Source organism: Agelaius tricolor, unplaced genomic scaffold (genome assembly GCF_023055355.1).
Source record: "Agelaius tricolor isolate 1412-34295 unplaced genomic scaffold, bAgeTri1.0.p SCAF_5, whole genome shotgun sequence".
Lineage (NCBI taxonomy): Eukaryota > Metazoa > Chordata > Aves > Passeriformes > Icteridae > Agelaius > Agelaius tricolor.
The window spans coordinates 55,704,948-55,727,497 of NW_027269265.1; the positions used below are offsets into that span (position 1 = coordinate 55,704,948).

The window sequence follows — 22,550 nt, forward strand, 5'->3', positions numbered from 1 at the left end:
CAAGAGCTTGATTCACAGACCACTGAATTTAATGGGAATCTTTCCTGTGACTTTAACCAGCTACTGGCCCTGCTGTAACAAAAGAGGAATTAATGTAAGTTTGCACTTACTCAGTGTCTCAATTAGAAGATTGCAAGGTTGAATAAAACACCAGTAGCTATTGCTAATTCAATCTAATTAGTCAGAATGCACACTCATTTTGCCCACCTGTCTGTAGTGTATTTTACCATTGGAGCTATTCATAAACCAACAGCAGAGAAAAGATTTTAAAAAATAATTTTGCTCACCTGTCTGTAGTATATCTTACTATTGGAGCTATTAGCATGAGCCAATAGCAGAGAAAAGATTTAAAAAAAGACAAAAAATGCACATGATGACAAGAAAAATAGTTAATAATTTGTGTTCCACCTGACATTTAAAGCTCTGCAAACATAATTAGTTGGGGGTTTGAGGAGGGAAATCTGATTTTCAAACATTGGATACCTTTTTATAGCTTCTTTCTGTTTCTTTCCCTCTGGAAGCAATTAGCTCAATCATATTACAAACCTTATGTCTTCAGCTATGCAAGTGACCATATTGCCATTCCAGTTAAATGTGCATCGGTCCTTTGTGAGGAACAGGATTGTTCATTTCCATAGAGTTTAGGATGGGGAGAGTAAATCATCCTCTTCCTGATCCAACTGAGCAAATGGAAAAGGTGACCCTCCTCCTTTTGCCACGGCTTTGTTGGAGGTCCTGCCTCCATCAATCTATGAATTGAAACTTTGAAATCACTTAGCTGTGCAAAGTTAAATGAAACTTTGCAAATCACTTAGCTGTGCAAAGTTATATTCTCAGTCTAATTAGGGGAATTAATTTCTCCTGGGAGCTGTAACAAATTTTCCCCAAGTTAGCTCATCAGGAAAGATGGAGCTGTGAGGGTACCTGTGACAGCTCGCTGTGTCCACAGGCAAAGAGGGGCAGTCACCAGGGAAATGGAAAACAATTCCTCATGCCCACTTAAAGGTATTTCCTCCAGGATGTCCTTGGACAAAATTTCTGTAAGTACACAAGGCAGTCATTAGATCCTCAGACCGGTTCAGCAAAGCTCTCTTGATCAAGCTTAAAGTGTGCAATAAAACTCAACAGTTTTCCAGATAATCTTAACCATTTCCAGATAATCTTAACCATCTTGGCACTTCCATTTTGCCAAGGGCTTCCCTGGTATGGCTGGAGTATATCCCACAGTATTTCTCTCTGACTTTGGGAATTTGAGGCTGCAGCTACACTGATTCCACCAGATCAGCAGAAATACTTGTGTTTTCCTTCACCAATCACTTATTTTCTCGCTTATATTTGTGACCTCATTAATAGAAAATCGATATTTAGTGTCACTGAGGATCGGGACTAAAGACATTTGTGGAGCAGAACTTTGTCAGTGAGCCAGTCACAGCTCAACTGAAATGATGTTTTGGTGTTTCTACAGCACAGGAAATGCTTGTATCACTTTTCCCCTTCCTCTCATATGTAAATGCAAGCATATTTAATATCCTGGACACTTCCACTTGGTAATGTTGGCAGAAAGTGACTCTGCTGACCTCAAGTGATTGCTTGACACTGGGAAATCAAATGGCAGCAGCAAGTTAAGGTGACACTGAAGTTACTGTAAATATTGTCATTCCTTCCATGGCAATATGTGCCAGCAAAGAAAAAAATTCTCTTCATCACACTTCATGTAAATATCACAAGGATTATGTCTGTGTTTCATCCAAGAAATGCCAGCTTCAGCAATTTCAGTGTAGAAGATTAGAACAGCTCATATCCATTGAATTCTACACTTATGTACACCTGAAATACCCCAGATATAGATGTTGCCACTTTTCACTCTTCATGGCAGAAAGGTTTTTCTGAAAGGATGAAAGGATTTTTCCTCTTTTTTTTTTTTTTTTTTTTAAATTGGAGAAGAAATGTTTAATCTGTTTAATCTCCTTGTTTAGGGCCAGCAGTAGTTCCTCATCCAAAAGCCAGTGCAGAGGTCCTCACTATATCCAGCTGATATTTTTTCTCTTACTCAGGTAAAGGTCTCAGCATGTACTGAAGTTTAAATACAAACTTTAGCTCAGACTGGGGTACTTTCCAAAGCAAAACCCTAAATTTTAGCTCCTGCTAAAAATTTTAGGGAAAAAATGTAAGGAGGAGCTCAGATAATTGCTGGGAAAAGTAGATCCCTGGAGAAAGGCAAACAACCTGGCTCCCTGTTGACTTCGCCTGGGTCAAAGGGAAAAGGTGAGTCACTGGCTTCTGCTTACATTTTTTCTTTCATCTTATTGATATCTGGAACATGAGTCCAGCTCTCCAAGGTTTTCTGCCTGAGTTCCTCTCTTTGCTGGCCTGCTTTCCCAAGATCAGTCCATTTCCTCTCTTTTATCTTACACTGCAACTTTCAGCTCTGCTTGCTGAAGAGGCTTGAGCTGACTCTGTGCAGAGGTAATGGCTGCTTGAAGGAAGAGCTAAATGTTCATTAATAAAGGCATTTTGGCACACGAGTAGGTAAAAGGGTTCCAGCTACACTACAGGAAAACAGGCATTTTCATTCTTCCTGTTTTTCGGTAAGTCCTTGAAGTAATTGATTTGATAATTGGAAAAGAAAGAGGCTCCTACATCTCTGTTTGAAGAACTGCCTGGATGGGAATGGTTGCTGCTGGTGAACTTCCTTGGAAGTGCAGAAGTTTCATGATTGTCTCATATGATTTGGAAAAGAAAGAGGCTCCTACATCTCTGTTTCAAGAACTGCCTGGATGGGAATGGCTGCTGCTGGTGAACTTCCTTGGAAGTGCAGAAGTTTCATGATTGTCTCATATGATTTGGCTTCATAAGTGCTGGTAATGATCAGGGTTTCCATGCAGGAGGAAATGTTGGAGGCATCCAACATTTTTGAAGGATTTTTGGCTGAATGCCTGGTGCCAAGGGCAGGCCCTTCAAACCCAGCACAGTTCCATGGTGACATTCCAGCAGGATCTCTGGGGCTTTTCCTGGGAAGGACGTGGGGCTGTTGGATGTGGAATCAGTGGTGGAGGTGAGGCAAGCTGCTAATCCTGAGCAGCCTCACACACACCCCTTGCACACCCAGCCAGACTGGACCTCCAGTCCTCAGCCTCCTCCATCTGCTCTGGGGATCCCTTTTGACTTATCTCTTTTTTAAAGGCAGCGATTATGCGCAAATCAAATGAGCCTGTTTCTTTAGGCCCATTAATTATTACATTCCATTTACATTTTCTGTTTACTTTTTCCCTTCTCTATGGAAGCTATTGAAGGTCTGACGATTCAGAATGCTCTGGGAACACTAGAGCTTTCCTTCTTGTTTGCCCATTGTAACGGAGCTCATTTTTCAGTGGAGGTTTCCCATTATTTCCAGGAAAAATGTGGTCAAACCCATGTACTCCCAAACCTTTTGATCTCCTGAATCCTCTTCATATCCCAGATAAAAAAGTCAGTGATTAAGACAGAGTTCCTAAAAGGACACATAGTCAGGTTTCCCTTTGACCAAAATGGTTTCCCAGTGAATCAAACCTTTCTCAGCTCAGGGGGGGCCCGACAATAGGCCCTGAAAAGATGGATAGAGCAATTGTCCTGCTTAGTGATCCACGAAAGGAAAGGGGTCCTTAGTGAAGGCAGACCTACAGTAAGTCTGACCTGACACTGCAGGAGTAAGACAATGAAAGGTCAAGGAGACTAACGAGAGGAAAAATGCAGACAATGGGTGCCACAGCCAGCACACAGCCCCTGCCACGCAGACTATGGGGCAGCAGCCCTAACTGCCTCACACATGTGAAGGGCAACTGAAGCGGAAAGAACTTGAAGTTTCCTTCTTAAGAATCGTGGCCCAGCACCTCCAGGATTTACCCAGGCCTCACAGAGAGGTCAGAGTGATGCAGCCAGGCCTGAGGTGAATGGAAAAATAAAGATTATCTAATTGGGGAGGAGAAATATATAGATGTATTTTAGACCGAACAAAAAGGGCAACTGCTTGGCAGTTGGGATCTGCAGCAAGTTCCCAAGGCATTTCGTGGGAGGAACCCCACAAAAAAGAGAAAGCTTTTGCCTAATTATTTGAAAAAAGCCCCAGCCACTCAATATTGATATATGTGGGACTTGCAACCATCATATTTTTTTCTGCATGAACAAAAGATCTGTAGTTTACAGTATCTGGGGCTCAACTGAATTTCCTTCAAGCACCCAGCAATTGTTTCTTTCTGTGTGTGAAAGAATCCTGGTCCTCATCATCTGTCTGGAGACAAAAAGGAGAAATCTCTGTGGCTTCTGCAGGCATCCCCTATCCTCAAAGGCATCTCCATTATTACTCCTTGTAGCTGGGCCTTACCCTCCTGAACCAGCCCCTTCCTCCTTAGGCCAGACATAAGTGCTACCTTTGAATGTGTACACCAACAAGACAAATTTACTTTAGTTAACAAATAACATTTTAAAAGCTTCATCAGAGGACTCAGAAAGTCTTCCTCAGTTATATTTGTCGTAATAGCTGAATGTTTTTTCCATTCTAAACCACATTTTTCATCTTTTCAGTGACCAGATCTTTTGACAGCAGACAGGAGCATTGAGCTGTGTCAGTTATCATTTCTGTGGCAGGAACTGGCAGGTAGAATAGACATTTTCTTACCCATAAAAGCAAAATAAAGCAGTATTTTAATATTTGACAGGTTCAGGTAAGACAACTTGTTCTTCTGTGGAACCTTGCAGAAAAATTCCACTTTCCCAACATTGCTAAAATCAGATATAGCCTTAGAGAGAAGGAATTGGGATGGTAGTGTTGGTTAGAGGATGGCACATGGAAGTTAAACAGTGCACCTGGATTTTATTCCCAGGTCAATTGCTGGCTTGTTGTGTGATCCCAGAAAAAGCCCTGGAGCTCCTTCTGACTCATCTTCTCTGCCTGGAAATCAAATCCAGTTTCTTAAGGAACTTTTTGGATCCTGGGTTAGAGGTACAGCAGATTATTACTTTCACCTATGTATTCTTTACTTTCACCTATGTATTCTATTCTGTTATCAAAGGAAGTGAAAATTTAAGAAGCAGGTGTTGGGTTGAGGAATGGTGTGAATTTCAACTGGCATTAGGCAACTAATGAAAATTACAATTGAAGAATAAAATACTTTTCCTTATTCTGAGATGATGGCTGAATCAAACCCAAATTCTTTTAAAAGCCATCTCAATTGGAAACTATTAGGTAATTTCTTTGGAGAGTGGGGAAGGGGGTAGATGATATTCCCTCTACAATTACTGAGCCTTCTCTAAGCGAAATGATCTCTTTGCATTCCAGTGATGACCCCAGCCATGGATGAAAGCCGAGTTTCCCATCCGACCTCTTGTTTTAAGTTTCCACCTGTGTAACTCTGCATTGTGGTCATTAACTCTCTAGGGCCTGTAGGTGAGCACAGCACTGAGAGGAAATGAAAGGTGGAGCTCTCCTTTAAGGAACCTGCAGTTTAAGGAGTGTTATTCCCAGAGTTAACTCCATTTGGGCTGGAAGGAATTCCCCTGGAGACCAAATTCTAAAGTGGTGACTGCTTACAAAAACCCAGGCAGGGAGGGAGGGAGGTATTTCTGCTGTGCTGGAGGGGATAATTTGTCTGAAGAAGGAGAAATGAGTGCCCATGAATGTATGGCTGGGCCAAGCCAGCCTGGTCTGGGGGCTCCTCAGGGCTCTGGGATGGGCAGAAACACCATCAGCTGCACCCCTGCTCTGAAGGCAGAGCCTAAACCAGGTGTGAAACCCAAGCAGGTCCCTCATGTGTGTCAGGCTCTGTCCCCAGGCACTCCCCCCTGGGCCTGGCAGAGCATTTTCCATCAGGCAGGGCTGCTCCATCCACCCTTTTCCTGGTTGCTCAGGACCCAAATTTTAACTGCCACACATACTGCAAGTGTGATTCATGCCTCCAAACACGAGGTAGGTGCATAGCTGAGACCCAGTGAATCATGTTGTGGAAGTGCCTGGTTTTTTCCAGTGACTTTAGCTCAGATGGAGGAATGAAGAGCAGCTGAAGCGTGGTGGAGCTGCTCCCACAGCACATGCCTGTTATCTCAATTTTTCAGATCATGTTTAGACACCTCACAAGATGTGAAAGGGGGTGGGTGACTCTTTTAATCATTCTGCTGGCCAGGGCTTTACAGTGTGTTTTTGTATTAAAAAATAAGCGACGTCACACAAGTGCAACTGACCTGTAAAAAACAAATAAATCTGGGCTTCTTCTCTGGAGGTGATAAGGACTCCTGTGAAGCTCCTTTCTGATTATCACAGGTTTTTTAATTGAGTTTAATTAGCCATTAAAATAATTTCCCGATGTTTATTGCCTGTTTTCCCTCAGTAGAACACTTTAAATCACGATGATATCTTTTTCCAAAAGTTGTGCTCCAAATCAAACAGGGCTTGATTCCAGGGGGCTCAGGAGGCTGATGCACCCACACCCATCCCTTGCAGCCTTCTCACTTCCAAGCAGGTAATGGGAACCACTGTGGATTTTCCATGCAGGATGCTGGGGTGAAGGAACAGGGTGGGATGAAGTGGGAGGCTCCATTGCCCCCAGACTGGCTGGATCACAATTCCTTTAGGGCTTTGTGTCAAGGAATATTGTCAAAAGTTTGCCAGAAGCTCAGGAATCCTTAAAATTAATGTACCAGAATTCTCTTTGTTCATTCAATGTTCATTTTTCTTATTTCCAGATTCTTCCAAGGCATATCATGTGTGAAATGAAGACCCACTAAATTATTTTTAGAGGTGAAGAGCTACAATCTTTAATATATTCCAAAAACTTGGTTTCATTTCTCACCAGGAAAGTTTATTTTTTTTGTTAATCAAAGGGGAACTTTGCTACAGGGAGCCCCAGTTGTAACATTTAAACCCAGCTGGATCTGAGGATAATGAACATTTTGCTGTATTAAGTCAAATATTTGGGCCAGATACTGCAATCAGTCTGCCCTAGACTGATTGTGAGCAGTGTGAGTGTCAGTGTGAATGCCATATCTAGGTCAGCTACAAAATCAGGTGATTTTTTACAGGAGATGTATTCTCTCAGAATATGTCATGATTTGCAGGGCTCCCACAAGGCCATACCCCAAGCATTTAGTGAAATAATGTGCAAATCTACCTGTGTTTCATCCAAAAAGGTGGAAGCAATGGCAGCCCACTGAACTGACTTTTCAGCTCTGTTCTGGTGTATGAGGAAACAAAAGAGTGCAAGTTTCCCTCTAACTGAGCACAGCTACAGTAATTGCTTCAATAACACAGTGTTCTCCACCAGCTTTTGGTCAATACCTGGCATTAATAACCCTGCCAGGATTACCCTGATTAATGAAGAGTAATTCATGCCAGTCAGGCAGCCTGTGAGGTGGCCAGTGCCATGTTAACCAGCTCAGTTCTTCTCAAATATCGCCTGACACTGTGGCCCTTTGTGAAAGGACAAGACCAAGCAGGACAGTAAAAATTGCTGTATAAAGGTTAATTACTCACATGCCTGCTCATTCTCACTGTTACCATTTGCTTCTCTTTCATCTCCCTGCTTGAATTTGCTGTTTTCTTTGCTCAGTTCTCAATGTGCCCCTTCACTTGTTGGTTTTTTTCACTGAGTACAGATCATCCCTCATTACTGATCTCCCACTGCTGATACCTCATAATTTTTTAGCACCTTCCCCTGGCTTATTTTGATATTCTCCCTGTGTACTAACCCACAAAAATGCCTCAATAACCTCTCTGAGTAAGGACTGCTCTGTCTGCTTCTCCATGTAGGTCAGCTCCACTGAGCTGGGTTACAGTTCATGACTTGCCCAAGGTTACACAGGAAATGTGTGGCAGAACTCAGAATGGAAACCAGATTTCGCGCTCTCCTGCCTTAACAACAAGGTTATCCTTTCTCTTTGTGACGCTTTTGGGCAGTTCCTATAGATCTACACATATGTTTCAAATGAGTTAAATTTCCATGAACTTGGTGCTTCCAACAAAAGTGGGTGGGTAAATGACAAAAGGGCTAAATTGTGGGGAAATGGCAAGAGCTGCTGCTGGGAGATTTGCATACCTGGTCACAGTAGTTGTGAGCATAAATAACTAATTGATTACATGCATAATTGTGGGAACGGCCCGTGCAATCTTACTGAAAATTCAGACCCAAATTCACAGAGGGGTAACTGGAGAAAAGAAGTTAAAAGTTTAATTTGATTCACATGCCTGGTGAGCATGGGCTCGAGCCACTGAGGATGCTGTAACTGGGCTGAGGTCTGGTGTGTGCAGCTCACAGACCTTGCTGAGCACGTGGTCACCCTGATAAACTGCCTTCAAATGGGGTTTAATTTGCATTTTCCTTCAATGAACCAAATAGTGATTTGCCTCTCAGGCCCTTTGAGAAAACAGGTAGATAAGTTCACAACTCTCATTTGTGTGACTTTGTTCATTTTGTCTTTTTAAAGCAAACACTATTAGGACATCTGGGGATTTTAAGGTTCTTTCCATTTGCCAGTGGCTTGAAAACTGAACCCCATGATGAAAATTGAACCCCATGATGAAGACTGAACCCCAGGATGAAAAGTGAACCCTTGATGATTAGAACTTTATTAAATAAAAGTGCTAAGAGATGAGATGCTGAGCAGTGACACAAAGAGGCATCCTCAACGTGAGCATCCCCTGACGAACTCCACACAGAACTCCACATTCTGCTTGCCAAAATAAAAAGGTATGAAAATTTGCATTTAGAAAACCCCAGTGGTTCCTGGATGAGGGGCAGTTTCACAGACAGCTCCTGCCCCAGCTAGAGAGTAGACAGAGTAATTGCCAAGTACTCTGCTGGTGTAAATCAGAACATGATGTGTTTTGCCCCAAAACCTGGCGCTTTACACCCAGGGAGGATCTGGCCTGTAGCTCCCAAGGTGGCAAGAGAACATGTTTTCATTTGCAGTGTGTCTGGGACAGATAGAAATGTCTTTAAGCCTGAAGGTCTTCAGTGCTGGGTTTGTGGTTTTTTGCTTCATTGACCCTGTTCCTGGCTGATTTGATAATGAGAGAAAAGTGTGCTGTTAACAGCTCCGGAGCAACGTGCTGCAAATTTAGGGAAATGAAAAAATCTTTAACAAGAATTGAAAGGAAATCATTGATTTATGGCAGGAGCTTCAGCTGAGCGTGGATTCATTAAAAAGCAATGCAAAGATGAGCACGGGTCAAGAAATGAGCAAAGATTGAATTTTGCCAGGGGCAGGACCGTGAGCGGGCACGTGGGTGGGGTGATAACAACACCTGGCCATCTGCAGAGAGGGTGGAAAAAATCCTCTTGGCAAAAGCTGAAATGTTACAAGTGAAATGCAACCAGCCAAGTGTCAGCAGCTGCTCTGGAGATGCTGCTCAGAGGGAAACACAGACATTCTCTTACATCATCCCCATAGGTGTGGTGGTGTCCTATTTATAGGGCTAAGGCAATCAGGCAGCGCTCCACGGCTCCCAAACACATTTTGGGAGTTGTAACAGATATCTCCTGGCACATGGTAGGAGAGCACAGAGGCAGGGATCTGTCTGCAGCTCCAGCCATGGGAGCAGCAAGGAAAGGGCAGCTCCTGGCAATCCCCAGGCACCCCCAGCACTGCTGAGTGGCAGGGAGTGCTCATGCACACACACAGCTCCCAGTGGGATGGACAGGGAGCAAGGAGGCTGGATCATGCATTCCCACTCCAGGGAATGAAAATGTTGCCATTTTTGAAAATATGGGTTCATTGTCATGTTACAGTGAGGGTGGTTTCAGTCTGTGGACTAAACATAGGCTTTCTTAATTATCCAATCCATTTAATTTGTGAAGTGGAGGGGTTTCTGAAGGCAGATTTTGTGGCTGTGCTGGTGAGGCAGTAATAATTCAGAGCCACAGTTATGAAGTGCTGTTTAGTAGTAGTGGGTTTAGACTTTTGGTTATTGTGTGCATTTATTTTTCTTTATGGTTTTGTAATTATTTATATTGGTAACAGGGAGTTTGTGAACACAGCTCTGTTGTCGTGTTCATATAAAAGAGCAATATTGTTTGCAGAACAATTATTTGGAATTTTTTTTCCCCTCTAAGCTACCTTGTCATTTGAACATAAGCATGTAGGCTGATTGTAATGGGAAAACAAGGAATTACAATTATTAACTAAGGACAAGGGATTGTATTTTAAAGAGGGGGAAGAGAGATAGTGTGTTCCAGCTGTTCACCCAGATGCTCATGCACTGTCATCCTCACTTCTCCAGCAGAAGTCTGCCATCCTAAGTCCCTCTGCAAGTCCAGCAAAAAAAGTATTTTTTGCATCTTCAACCCTTGGCACCCTGTTAACTTGTCCCCATGCCAGTTCCCAGCAGCTCCTGGTAGCCACTGGAGTGGTACAAACTTTGCAGAGAAATGCCAGCATAAACAACTAGAGGCAATAGATCAAAATCTCCTAAAAGATGTAGAAGCACAAGTCCTGGTGAAAATCACTGGGATTCAAAGCACCATCCGTTTGCTGCCATGGAGAGATCCAACTGTGGATCCCCAAAAGAGGGACATTTTTATTGAGGCATCACATTCCTGGAGGGGAACAGTCCTTCCCTGTGGCTTGTCTGTTTCAAAGGAAGTGAATTAACTTCCAGAAAGTTCAGGCTTCCCTTTGCCATATACCGCTGCAGAGGTTCTCCTTAGTGTCCTTAAAAATATCTTCCTTTAGGCATTAGTCTATTGGAATGATGAGGAATTGCAATGACTCTTCAAACAGCATCAAACTTCAGTGCTCTTCCTCCCCTATCCATGGCTGTGAAGAACCAGAATTAGGATCCTCAGAGACCCCTTTTGGAGAGTATCATAATGGTGGGAATTGAGGAAAAAAAAATTGAAGGGAAACGTTTTATGATCAGTTTAACTGGGCTAGCAAAAGAAAAAAAAAATTCCTCACTGAACTCATCTTCTTGAACATTTTCTCCTTGAGTGGAGGATTCCAGCAGTGAAAAAAAAAGGCACTTTTGGAAGCAGTGGGGGGAAGTTTACACAGATGGTATGAGAGAACTGGCATTGTGCTTGGAGATGTGGTGGGCCAGGGAAAATCTGTCCTAAATAGAAGGGACAAGATGCTGGCTTTAATTTAGAAATGCTATTGGCATTTTTGTTACTGGAATGAAGGGAGCCTGCATGAGTCTGCAAATGAAACAACCCAAACCCTTCACCACAACCATGGAGGGCAGCAAAAGTGCAGCAGCTTGGCATTTGCAGGCTTTGATATTTTTTCCTTTGTCTTGCCAGCTTCTGGAGTGCTCTCTCACCTATTTAGTTGCTTAAAGATAGCTTGTAAAGTACAAAATGTCAGCCTGGGCTGATGCTGCAAAGATTTTTCCAAAATTCCAGCCATTCCTTTGGTTTAGCGGCTGTAAAGCTCTTGCAACTGTTATCATTTGTGGTGGTCACAAGGAAGTGACACTGTCCAATAAAATCCCCACCACAAGTCAAGCTACTTAGCAAGGACATAATTCAGACCTTGGTTTGACAGCTTTTTTTTTCCTACTCCATGTGAATTGACCAAGTTCAGTTGTTTGTTAGGGGCATTTGGAGCTGTTTGAGGTTTTCTAACAGCACAAGAGAAAGTGGTCCCCAATATGCCATCCTTGCTTATGAAAATACACTCTCATAAAACCACTGGAAGAACTGAGAAATATGGTTAGTAAGTCCTTGATAAAACTGGATTAAGATTTTGTTTTATTTATGTTAACAACAATCATTGTGGTTTAGTGGCATTTGAAACAGCTGGAACCTTCTGTTTCAGCTGGTGTTTTGATATGTCATTTTTGCTTGGACTTTGGTCCTGATTTTCTGGTCTATGTGAAACAGGTAAATCATTTATGCATCTCAGAGGAGTGCTTTTAATTTAGGAACTTAGTGAATTACCAAGGGTGGTTATCTTAATCTCTGCCACTCAGTCACTAAGGGCTAGGTCAGAAAGCAGATTTAGGAATATAAATTGGTACAGAAGTCAAATTCAGGTACTATGCCTGTAAACTAAAATTAAGCCCCAAAACCCTGTTTGAAGTCTCTGCATTTTAAAGTCCTGCACATGCCCAAAGTGGAGCTTGGTAAAATTCAGTGAATGCTCAAGTTCTCCTTTGGTGGAGGAATCCACGCCAATGCCACTGCGCTCTGAATTTACTGCCCAAGGCTGAGTGAATGCCTGCATGTGCCCACCTGAAAAAAACGTGTGGAGGGAGCATCTTCAGCTCCAGTACTTTGGTAGAATAACCAGGGAAAAGTGCTGGGAGGGCTGCAGGGACTGCGGTGGCCGATTAGTTTAACTCTACTTGGGTGCGTTACAGCCCCCAGCAGCAGATTAGATGTCAAGTTTATTGTACGCTGGGATAAGTTCCCAAACTTTTCAGCCACTCCTTATCTCCCAAAAGCACCTGCCCCCTGGGCAGGGCTTCCAGGATAATTTGAGTGAGAAAGGAAAACAGCAGAGGCTGTGGCAAACTGTGAGAACGAGCAACTGCCCAAAGTAACCCTGTCTTGGCTGCCAGGTTGCAGAGCCCAGAAAACGGCAGATTTCATACAGGAGGGTAAAATTTTGGAGGTTAATATCTCTGGAGGTTGTTTTGTGGGGCAAAATTTCCTCTGAATCTCCAGAGGATTTGAGAAACTCTGAAAAGAGAGTTTGGAAGAAAAGCAAGTAAGACCTTACCTGGTGCTGTGCAGTAAAATATTGGTCACAGTCTGTGATTTTGAAGTTAAATTATCTGGGAGAATGCAGTAGTAGGAGATGCTATGCATGTTATGTCATCATAAATGCAGAGTTTAATATGAATCATATTTTGTTTTAATTATTTTGTTTTAATATATTGTTTTATCATATAATCATATATTGTTTTAATTGTTCTGTGTCTTTCTAATGTGCTCTTCCCCACATTTTCTGTATAAGGACTGTCAGAGGAAAAACAAGACACAAATCTCTCATCTTTGCTGCTTGCAAAGGATGTGGGAAATACAATAATCCAAATAAATAATAATTTAAATTAAAAACCAGAAATAAAAATGGTAACAATAACAACAACAGTAACAATGTTTGGGACATTCAAAAGCAATAAGGTCTTAGTCCTGCGAGGAAGCAGGTTGGAATTCAAGCATATGTAGAGGTTTTCCACCAAGAAATACTGGCTGAAACACACAAAAAGCTCTAGGACTAGAAAGAAATACATCTTTTCTTGCTTGATGTGTTCTCTGTTTATTACAAAGGATTTACATGAAGCATTAAAGGGCTGAGCCCTGACCAGGCAGGGGCAAGGCTGGCAGGAGAGGGAAGCAATCAAAAGGAAGTGCAGATAATGTCACTCACCACTGATACCTGGTCTGTGCAGATAGTTAATAGATAACGTGTCTGGAGATAAAGTTCTCCCAAACCAACAGAATTCCTTCTTTTTGTGCCCTGCAAATGGTTTCCTTTGTTCTGGTCCTTTCAGCAGCTCTGACAGCACCAGGGCTCTGCAGGGGAAGGGGATCCCTCCGGGATGCATTGAGGGCTGCCTGGGGGCTCTGCTCTCTCCCAGCCCGGAGCCCATCACCCCCAGCATGTGCGTTTGCTTCCTCGGGGCGTTTTTCAGATGCAAAGTGGGGAAAACTCCTGCCCCAGACTTTGTCACCTTGAGATTTGGCTGCGGTGAAGCAATCCAAGGCAGGGCAGAGCCTGCGGAATGCAGTGCAGATGGAGGAATGGCTACACAACTGGGCCTTCATGTTGGGAGCCTCAGGTCCAGTGGTAATTTATGCCTGTGCAATCCCAAAGGCAGATAATGAACATGTGTTGCATTTGCTGTGTGAATGCCGAGCTGTTAAAGAACAGCAGGCTGTAACAAAACTCTAGGAAAAGCCATATCCTGCTGTCATTTCATAATGGACATGAGGTTTGACCATAGCACAATGTGGGATGTGTGGCAACTTTTGGACAGGACTAGCTTGGAGGGACTTTTTGCATAATGCACTGAACATCTTCAGAAAGTGAAGCTCATGAAAAAATGCTCTAACCAAAGCCCCGTGAGATCCAGATTTTTCCTTCTCAGGGAATGTCCTATGGTTGAGTTTTACTTCCACTCCTAATGAAAGCAATAAAAAAATCCAGAAAGCTATTACAAAGCATGATTATGAATACAGTAATTGTTGGTCAATCAAGTGATTTGTTTGAATAAAAGCAAAATATTTAATTTAGATGTCAACTTGAAATAGTATGGAAAATAGGGGGAAATGTTTTGCAATGTAAAATTGAAAATGTTGTTTTTGAAAACGCAGTAACATTCAATTTTCAGCAAGCCAATTCTTTTGCTTTTCTCTTCAAAAGGAACATTAGTCAAGCTCATCACTGTTAGGCAGATGTTTTGTTTTCTTGAACTGGCAGTTTCTGAGAGTTTAAGTGTAACTGACTTGTATGTTACATACCAAAAGATATCTTTAAAAGGTGATGTAATCCCAAGGAGTTCAAAGTGTTGCTGAGAACTACACTATCCAAAAAATACCAGAAAGAATCCTACAGGTAAAGGTTTGGATTTTTTTTTTTTTTCCTTGGTCAGAAATATTTGTATGGACAAAATTTTAATAAGGATCAGAAAAGGATTAAACAATTGCACTGATTTTTCCCTGGGTCTAGAACTTCTGTTTATCAGATGGTATTTTTTTACCCAAGTGGAACAAGCCAGTCACTTTTATTTTCCCAGGCTAAGTCTAAGAAAAACCCCTAAAATATTTTCTGGCCAACTGAAACGGGATCCTAGAGGAGCAGGCGCTTGTTGGTGAGGTAAATAATGTTTTCTGGTCAAGTCCAGCTGCAGCTGTTGGGGCTTTTAGCCATTGATTTGCATGGCAGCCTGGTGTAGCGGGGAGAGAAATCAGCCCCGATGACACCTGTGGGAAGCTGCTCTTCTTGGGGCTGCAATTAAGCTCCACAGTAGCTTTTGGGAATCAATGGGAATTAAATGCAGATAACGGGCATTAATGGAGCATTTATTGGAAATAATTTAAATGGTGTTTGGTGGTGGCTTGGTTAATGGAAATTAACGACTAACTAGGGTTTGGGTACAGGCAGAACTGCTGGAATGCGGCGAAAGTCAATACAGGCAGCTCCAAATGGCAGGGGTAAGGAAGTGCTTATTGATATTAGTGATCTTCAATATTTTCCATTGGAACTATAATCTGATTCAGGCCACGTTGCTGTGGACTTCACCCAGAGCACAGGGAAAACAAATTGTTAATGATATTGTAAATGCAAAGTGTCACTAATCTAGTAAGTTGCTATGCTGGGTATTGAAATAATTAATGCAGTAGATCATTCTTAATTATAGTCTTGTATTTACAGACAAACCGAAACTGAGGCTGGTATTGATTAAAAGAGGTGCCATATTGCAGACTTTTCTAACCCTGTAACTATATTGTTCTTGAATTTCATACAGTGTAGCTTAGCTTTTTACATCTGATTTGAATTACTTGAATGTCTTAAAGATCTGTGTTCCAACCAGATGTGAGAAATGGCTTTGGTTTGGAAAGTTTCAAGGAAGGACCACCAAATAATGAGGGAAAAACCAACTCTCTATTATTTTCCCCCTACACCTCAGTGGAAAAAAAAAAAAAAAAAAGTATCCCAATTTATTAATACAACTTGGGATCCTGTCAGGAAAATGTTCCTTACCTGCAAAGTTTCTTTATCTTTCTTTCCAGCCTAAGATTATATACTGGACTTGATAAACCTCTGTGACTGAGAGAATTAAACATTTCTACACACAGTAATACTATTTACTGTGCCTTATGCATGTTCTGTCACACAGCCAACACTTTAACTAGGCAGAATTTCTCTAGTTAAGTACTGCTGGTTTGACTACAATAATTGGCTGTACTGAGAGAATACATATAGCCCAGTTAACTGCAGTAAAGCCACAGACTTTTTTTCCTCTTTTTCTTGTCATTAAACTTCTAGATATTTTTTAAACTTAGTTGTTTAAAAAAAAAAAAAACTAATGTATTCAATTTAATATGAAGACATTACCTTTTAACAGAAAGGTTTGTATATAATTTCCTGTAAGGAATCAGATCATGTGCTACTTCTGCACCACTTTTCGTTTTGTTGAGAAGTACTTTATCTCTCAGATTCTATTTTCTTTTGCAAAGTTATATGATAAAGATTAGAGACATTCTTGTTTCCAAAATTTTCTGTGAGACATATGGAGAACCCTTCATTCCTGTAAAATTCCCATCAGTGACCTGGGAATGACTGCTAGAAACTGACCACAAAAAGACTGTGAGTAAAGCAAAGTGAAATGATCTACAAAGGATAAATAAAGGTTGGAGATTTCTTTGGAAATATTTCCAGAGCTCTGTTGAACATGTCACTGAAAAACTGGAAGAATTACCTGGTTTGTTATGCCATATAACAATGCTTCATAATGGCATGAATTTCAAGCTTTTAGTGGTAAAAACTGTAATAAGCAGGTTACTATTACCTCACAAAGATACCATCTGTACTTCCTTGAGAGAAGTCCAAGGAGTACAGAGACCACGTTTCAAGTACTAAAAATGGCTGGAGAATATAATTGGCATTATTCCTTTTCATTATACCTGGTGATTTGTTCCAGGATTTACAGTCTTGACCTTGATGTGCCATAAACAGAGCCTTCATTTAAAAGGGATTAAGGCTGGTTATGTGTGATAACCCACCTCAACACAAATGCTGTCTTTTAGAAGATGCCAAGTTATGGAACACCTCCTGCCCATTCCATTGCCAATGGCTACAACACTGCTTTGGAGAACACCTCCTTCCCACCCAGGGAAAACTGAACGTCCTGTGGATGAGTCTTCCCAGGGTACGAACCCCTGTCTTAGGAAGGCCATCCACAGCAGCATTATTTGGGATTGGCAGATGTGGCAGTGCTTTCTGCATTACTGAAGTTCTTGGGGCAAAGCCTCAGTCAATTCCACAGTCTCATGAAGGCAGAGCTTTGGCTTGGGATTTGGGCAAGGTACAGCCCAACTTCACACCCAGAGTGGCCTCCCTGGCTCCCAAAGTGGTGCTCAGCTCAGAACTAAAGAGCTGGAACTGCCTCTATATCTGTTGATTCCCCCAAAGTCTGAAGTACAATCCATAAGGGCAACCAAATGCTAAGTATTAAAACTTTTTCCTACACACAGCTCTCAGCTAAACCTGGTCCTGATAGTTGCTCCTCTCCAGCAGGAAATTTGGGGAAAATGGCCATTTCTCTGCAAATTCCTTCCCACATAGCACACACACACACACAGACAGGGGCTTGTGAAATTGCACCTTCACCGAGGGTTTTGTTGCAGGCTGCGTTAAGCCCTGTTGAAAATTGTAGGTTTAACCACCGCCCTTCTCTTCAGCGGCGCTGGAGGAGACAGTTCAGCACATGTTCCTGCCCAAAACAAAGGCATATGTAAGGTTGCCCAGGAATTCCAAAGATCTGGGTGGGGAACCTTGCAGAGTTTGTTTTGGGCAGGGATGCATGTGGAAAAACGGCAGAGCAGGCTGAGCAGCAGAGATGGGGCTCGGGGCAGGCTGGGAGGATGGTGGGCAGCCTGCAGGAGCCGTGCCGGCAAAGAGGGACTTCAGTCCCTGAGCTTTCCTGGGCAGCAGGACCAAGGAAACCTTCTCCCCTTCCATGAGAGAGGAAAAGTGATTTAGCAGCGGTTCACAAGTGGGCAGCTGTGAATTCAGGCCTGTTCAAAGCTGTACACAATTGTAGTCGTCTCAAGTAACAAAAAATGGGATAAGCACGCAAGAAAGTGGAATCAAGAGATTTGCTTGCCTGTGTTCCTGGAAAGCAGGGCCAGAATACCTTGTCACTACCTCTAGCCATTACAGAATTGTGAAAGTCAGGTTATTTTTTAGGCCAAAAAATGAGACAGTTTAAGGAAGCCCTTAAAGGTCCATTTTTATATTAATTGAAAGTCACAGTCTGAACAAGATTATTTGAAAGTTCCCAGACAATTCAGCCTCTACTATGTAGACTATGAACAGTGAAATCAGTAAATTCTGTATACAGCTGGGACAAAGAGTCTGAGACCTTCTTTAGTTAATAAATGTAAGTGAAATATTTGAACAATCTGATAACAAACACTCAGACAGGCCCCAGACTGCTTTTTTAAGTCACAGTTGTAACAAGAGCTCTGGAAGATTTACCTGTGGTAGGACTGCAGATGTGGTTACTCAGAGATTTTTGGTCAGATTTTCAAACTCATATAACTGTACTTTATTTCTGTATATTTCAGCTGGGGCCAGCATCCTTATCATTGCAGAAACAGGGATTTACAGCCCTTTATTCCCTCCAGCATTCACCTTGAAGGCCATGGAGCCCCTGCTCCTAGACTTGCTGATATAAAGATAATCATCTTTGGAGTGAACTTCCTAGGAACCAAGTCCTCCTCCAGCTGGAGGCAATGGAAACGCTGTTGCTGACTTCAGTGGCAGTAAATCTCAGTTCTACCATTTTTTATGACACCTCTTCTTGCAACAGATATGTTTACTGGAGCAGTCACTGCCAATTGCCTGCATTTTTCCCCCCTCATGTTATTAAATGCAGTTTTAATAATAATTTCTCATTTTTTAAGAAGAAAAAATAGCAACTTATGGAAAGGAAGGACTGTCTATGTTGAGCAAATCTCTTAAATATTGAACTTATCTCATTTGTCTTCCTTTCCTTTATCCATCCATTTAAAAGGAAGATGTTTATGATGTGAGGTTTGGCAAATCGCTCATAGAAAGTAAATCTTATTTTGTTGTGATGCAGAGAGAGGGGAGACGGAGAAATCCTATAATTTCAGCAATTTCTTTTTCCTTTTCACACTAAGTTACAACTCAGCCTGAGTTGAAATGACAGATACCAATCCCAAGAATCAAGATTATCAGTGGAAATGCCAGCTGACTCCTCAGAACAGCGCTGTTAGTGGCACCACTCTTTTACTGGAGTGAATCCAAAGGGGTTTTGCTCTCCAATCAAGCATTATGTTATCACTTTTCTAGTCTCACATCATTTATTTGAAAGCAATTGTTTCCCCTGACTCACAGCCATCCCCACGTGTGTGATAGGAAACATTAATGTGCCATATTTTATCTGCCCCTGGGTATCAGTGCTCAAGGTGTTGATGCTGACGTGGGATGAGGATGCTCAGCACTTCTCCAAGCCAGGACAAATGGACACGGTGAAGGTGGTGACTAAGGGCTGTTATAAATGCACTTTGGGGCTCTGGTGTTGCAATCCAAGGCTGCCCACGTGTTGGTTTTGTGGCTCATTTCTTCACAGAGAACTGCCGCCGATTCTGCCATTTGTTAGTGTTTCCATGATGAACTTGCCATACTATTTTTACTTGATAATTCTTGACCAAGGCAGGAATTCTGCTTTCAGCAGGGCAGGATAAAGCACTGATCTCCACAGCACTGAATGTTTGTCCTCTCTCCCTTTCACATCCACCAAACTCCACCTTGTGTGGACTCACCAGACACCGGGAACAGAGCTGTCCTCACCTAACAGGGAGCGAGATACACTCCCAGCTCAGTCACTACCCTTCCCTGTGGAGATAATGGGAAAAAACAGAAACCTGTAGGCTGTGATTCACCTTACCTGTCCCAGACATCTGGGAGAACTGAGAGCCAGCAGTGCCTCACACTGTGGTGACCAGTTCAGACACTTGTTTGCACTGTGAGTCTCCCCCTGCTCAGCTGAACCCCATGCCTGCTTTTCTTAATATGACCTTAAGCACAATGTAACTCCACCTCAAGCCAATGATTTTTGTGATTTATACAAATTTCCAAACTTTTAATCTACTTGTCTTGAAGGCATTTTGATAAATGGGTGCATCACAGGATTTCAGAAAATAACTGAAGTGACCCCAGGACAAAGCAACACTGACCACACACTAAAAGCTGTCCCTGGGTCTCTCACTGAAATGAACATTTTCATATCAGCAGGAAGGAGTATTCCACAGTTGGGATCTGGTAAGGTGGTCACAATCTTCTGCACGGTCTCACTCATGATAGAGAAGGATTCTTTTGCAAACAAGAAGATGTCATGCTGCAAACAGAAACAAAGGAAGTTCTTTTGTTACAAGATGTTAAGTGACATGTTTGGTACTTCTGCTTTGCGTGGTTTGGGCTTCCTTTAAAAATTAAGGTGTGAAATTAAAACTAATTTTGATCCTGTCTAAAAAGCCACAGAGCCTCCAAAATTGAATCCTGTCCTTCACTGATTTTTATTTTAAAAATCTTGCTTATCTGTAATTTCTGCCAGTGGCTTTAAAGCAGATTGCCCCACAGTTCTGAAAGGTGTCAGAGAAAGATGTCACTCAGTAGGGTTGGCATAATCTAGATTCCCTTTAACTGCCTAATTTTGCTAACTGGGCTGCCCAAAATCCCGGTGATCACCCAAATCCAAACTCTGCAGACATGAACTTTTGCCACCAACCAAATAAATCTCTCATTTTGACTACAGAAAAATCTAACTTTCCATCTGAATCTTGGAGTCTGGGATTCCCTCTGCTTCCTGCCAGAGAGCATTGTTACAGCAACTCCTTGCAGAGTTCCTGTCTAATTGAACCACTAGTGGCATGCATATGTGCTAAATAAAGGAATGTCATTAAAAATTTATGAGTGACTTACACTTTGAAGCAATAGAGTGTTAAAGACTTAAAAAGATTTTTTTTCCTTTCCCCCCCCCCCCCCCACTCAGGTCCTTCAGACCAGGAATTGTTTGCAATGCACAGAGCTCATTTGGGATTTGACCACTGTTATTATTATTACTCCCTTTTGCAGTGTACTATGCACAATCTTTTTCAATTTCCATGAATATTGACTGAGATCTACGCAGCGAGGTGATGTGAAACCCTCTCAGTGATTTTCAAACTATGCAACCCATAAATCATTCACCTTAACCTGGGCCCAGATTTGCATGAAACTGGGGGTCGATTGTGTCAGAAAGTTAATCCAGCCAAAAGTCCAACCAATCCCCGCTGGGTGCGAAGCACAGAGCGAAGTTACAACGGTAGGTTTTGGATGGCTCCAGGGTTTGTAATGGATGCTTTGCACAGCTGTAATGATGAGTGGGTGAGGAGAGTTAAGAATGAATCAAGTGTGGGTGGTGGAAATATTTGCTGGGCATGTCACAGCCAGGGGAGGAAGCACAGGGGCCTCCCAGCCTCGGTGATGGGAAAGACGTCAAGGTTCCCTGGACATGGGCCCTGCTTATTTATTTATTTCAGCTCTGACACGTTCCCTGTAGGAGAGCAAAAAATGTGAATTCGATACCATGTCTTTTGAAAGCAGGGAGCTGGTTGTGGCTGAGCAGCAGAGCTCTCTTATAATCTGCTTCCCAACGTGTGGGTGCCTCTTGGGTTTCCTCAGCTATTTTATGGCCCATTTTCAAAGATTTTTGTAAAACCAGGCCAACAATGTCTGCATCCCCTACCACATCAGTGAAAAGTTGGACCGTGTTTCAGAGCCATGTAAATTCCTCCTATAAGAAACATTTACATTTTTACAAAGTGTAAATTTAGCAGACCACGGGGTGAATTCCTCCCTCATCACATTGCAGTTGCCACGGGGATGGGTTGACTTAATAGTTTACCACGAGTGAGCAGAAAAAAGAGCAGCACGTGTACCATTACAAAGGTTTCTTCCAGGATTGCCGTGACTTGTTCAGATAGCTGATAAGATAATTAATTCTTACCGTTCGTGTATTTTCATGAGAACTTACCTATGAGTAAACAAAACTCCAAGCCTCGTTGGTGTTTCTTTATTGTATTATTATATGGCTCTGTAAGTGCAATAAAGACATCTCCTGACTTCTTGACTCTTCGTGGTGGCTGTTCCTAGACAGGTTTCTTGCACACATGAAATATATACAAAAACTTTCATGTCTAAGATCCTAGCAGTTTAAACACAGTCCAATTCTTTATTGGCAACACATTTTTGCAGTTAGGACTTGATTGGGCTGGGAAATATTAGAAATGTGTTGACTAACACATTGTAAAAAAACACAAGATGTGTAATGTTGGAGCAATGCTGGATATTCGTGGTTCAGGTTGAATGGTTGTTCATGGTCCAGGGTTGCAACCACAGCTGACAAAGCAGTTCAAAAGATGTTGCCCAATAACTAAATTGCTCAAAATAGTGACTAAAATGGTGGCTCCACTGAAGTCTGTGCCAAACTCCATTGATTTTGTAGGAGTAGAACACTCCCTTTCACACAGAACAATGCACTCATTCAATAAGCAGGTTTTCCAAAGCGTTGGGTTTTTTGTTTTTTTCAGCCAAGTGTCTTAAAGGACAAAAAATTTAAATCTTTAAACCAGGGCAAGAATTGGTGACACTGAAAACTGTCATGTTGGGGGCCTTAAGGAGAGCAGTGAAAATTCAGAGCCTGGCCAGCATTTCATTCTTTTGCCCTAAAAGACTCACCCAGCAAGAATCTGTAAGTGACACTCAACGGAGAGAGCGCTTTCCGAACAGCTGATGTGAAACTTGAAAAGAGGCAACGTAACAAATGTAATGTGGGGGGGAAG

The 22,550-nt window shown here is 42.2% G+C and overlaps 1 long non-coding RNA gene across 2 annotated transcripts; it reads left to right on the plus strand.

The window, feature by feature from the left end:
- Positions 1–21,830, plus strand: LOC139590617 (uncharacterized). Of its 2 annotated transcripts, none has more exons than XR_011679382.1 (6): positions 1–94; positions 4,860–4,978; positions 6,715–6,769; positions 7,778–7,891; positions 8,452–8,714; positions 14,711–21,830. It is a non-coding gene; the product is annotated as an uncharacterized lncRNA (long non-coding RNA). The 2 variants fall into 2 exon arrangements; XR_011679383.1 differs by having other exon boundaries at positions 18,267–21,830.
- The last annotated feature ends 720 nt before the right edge of the window (positions 21,831–22,550 follow it).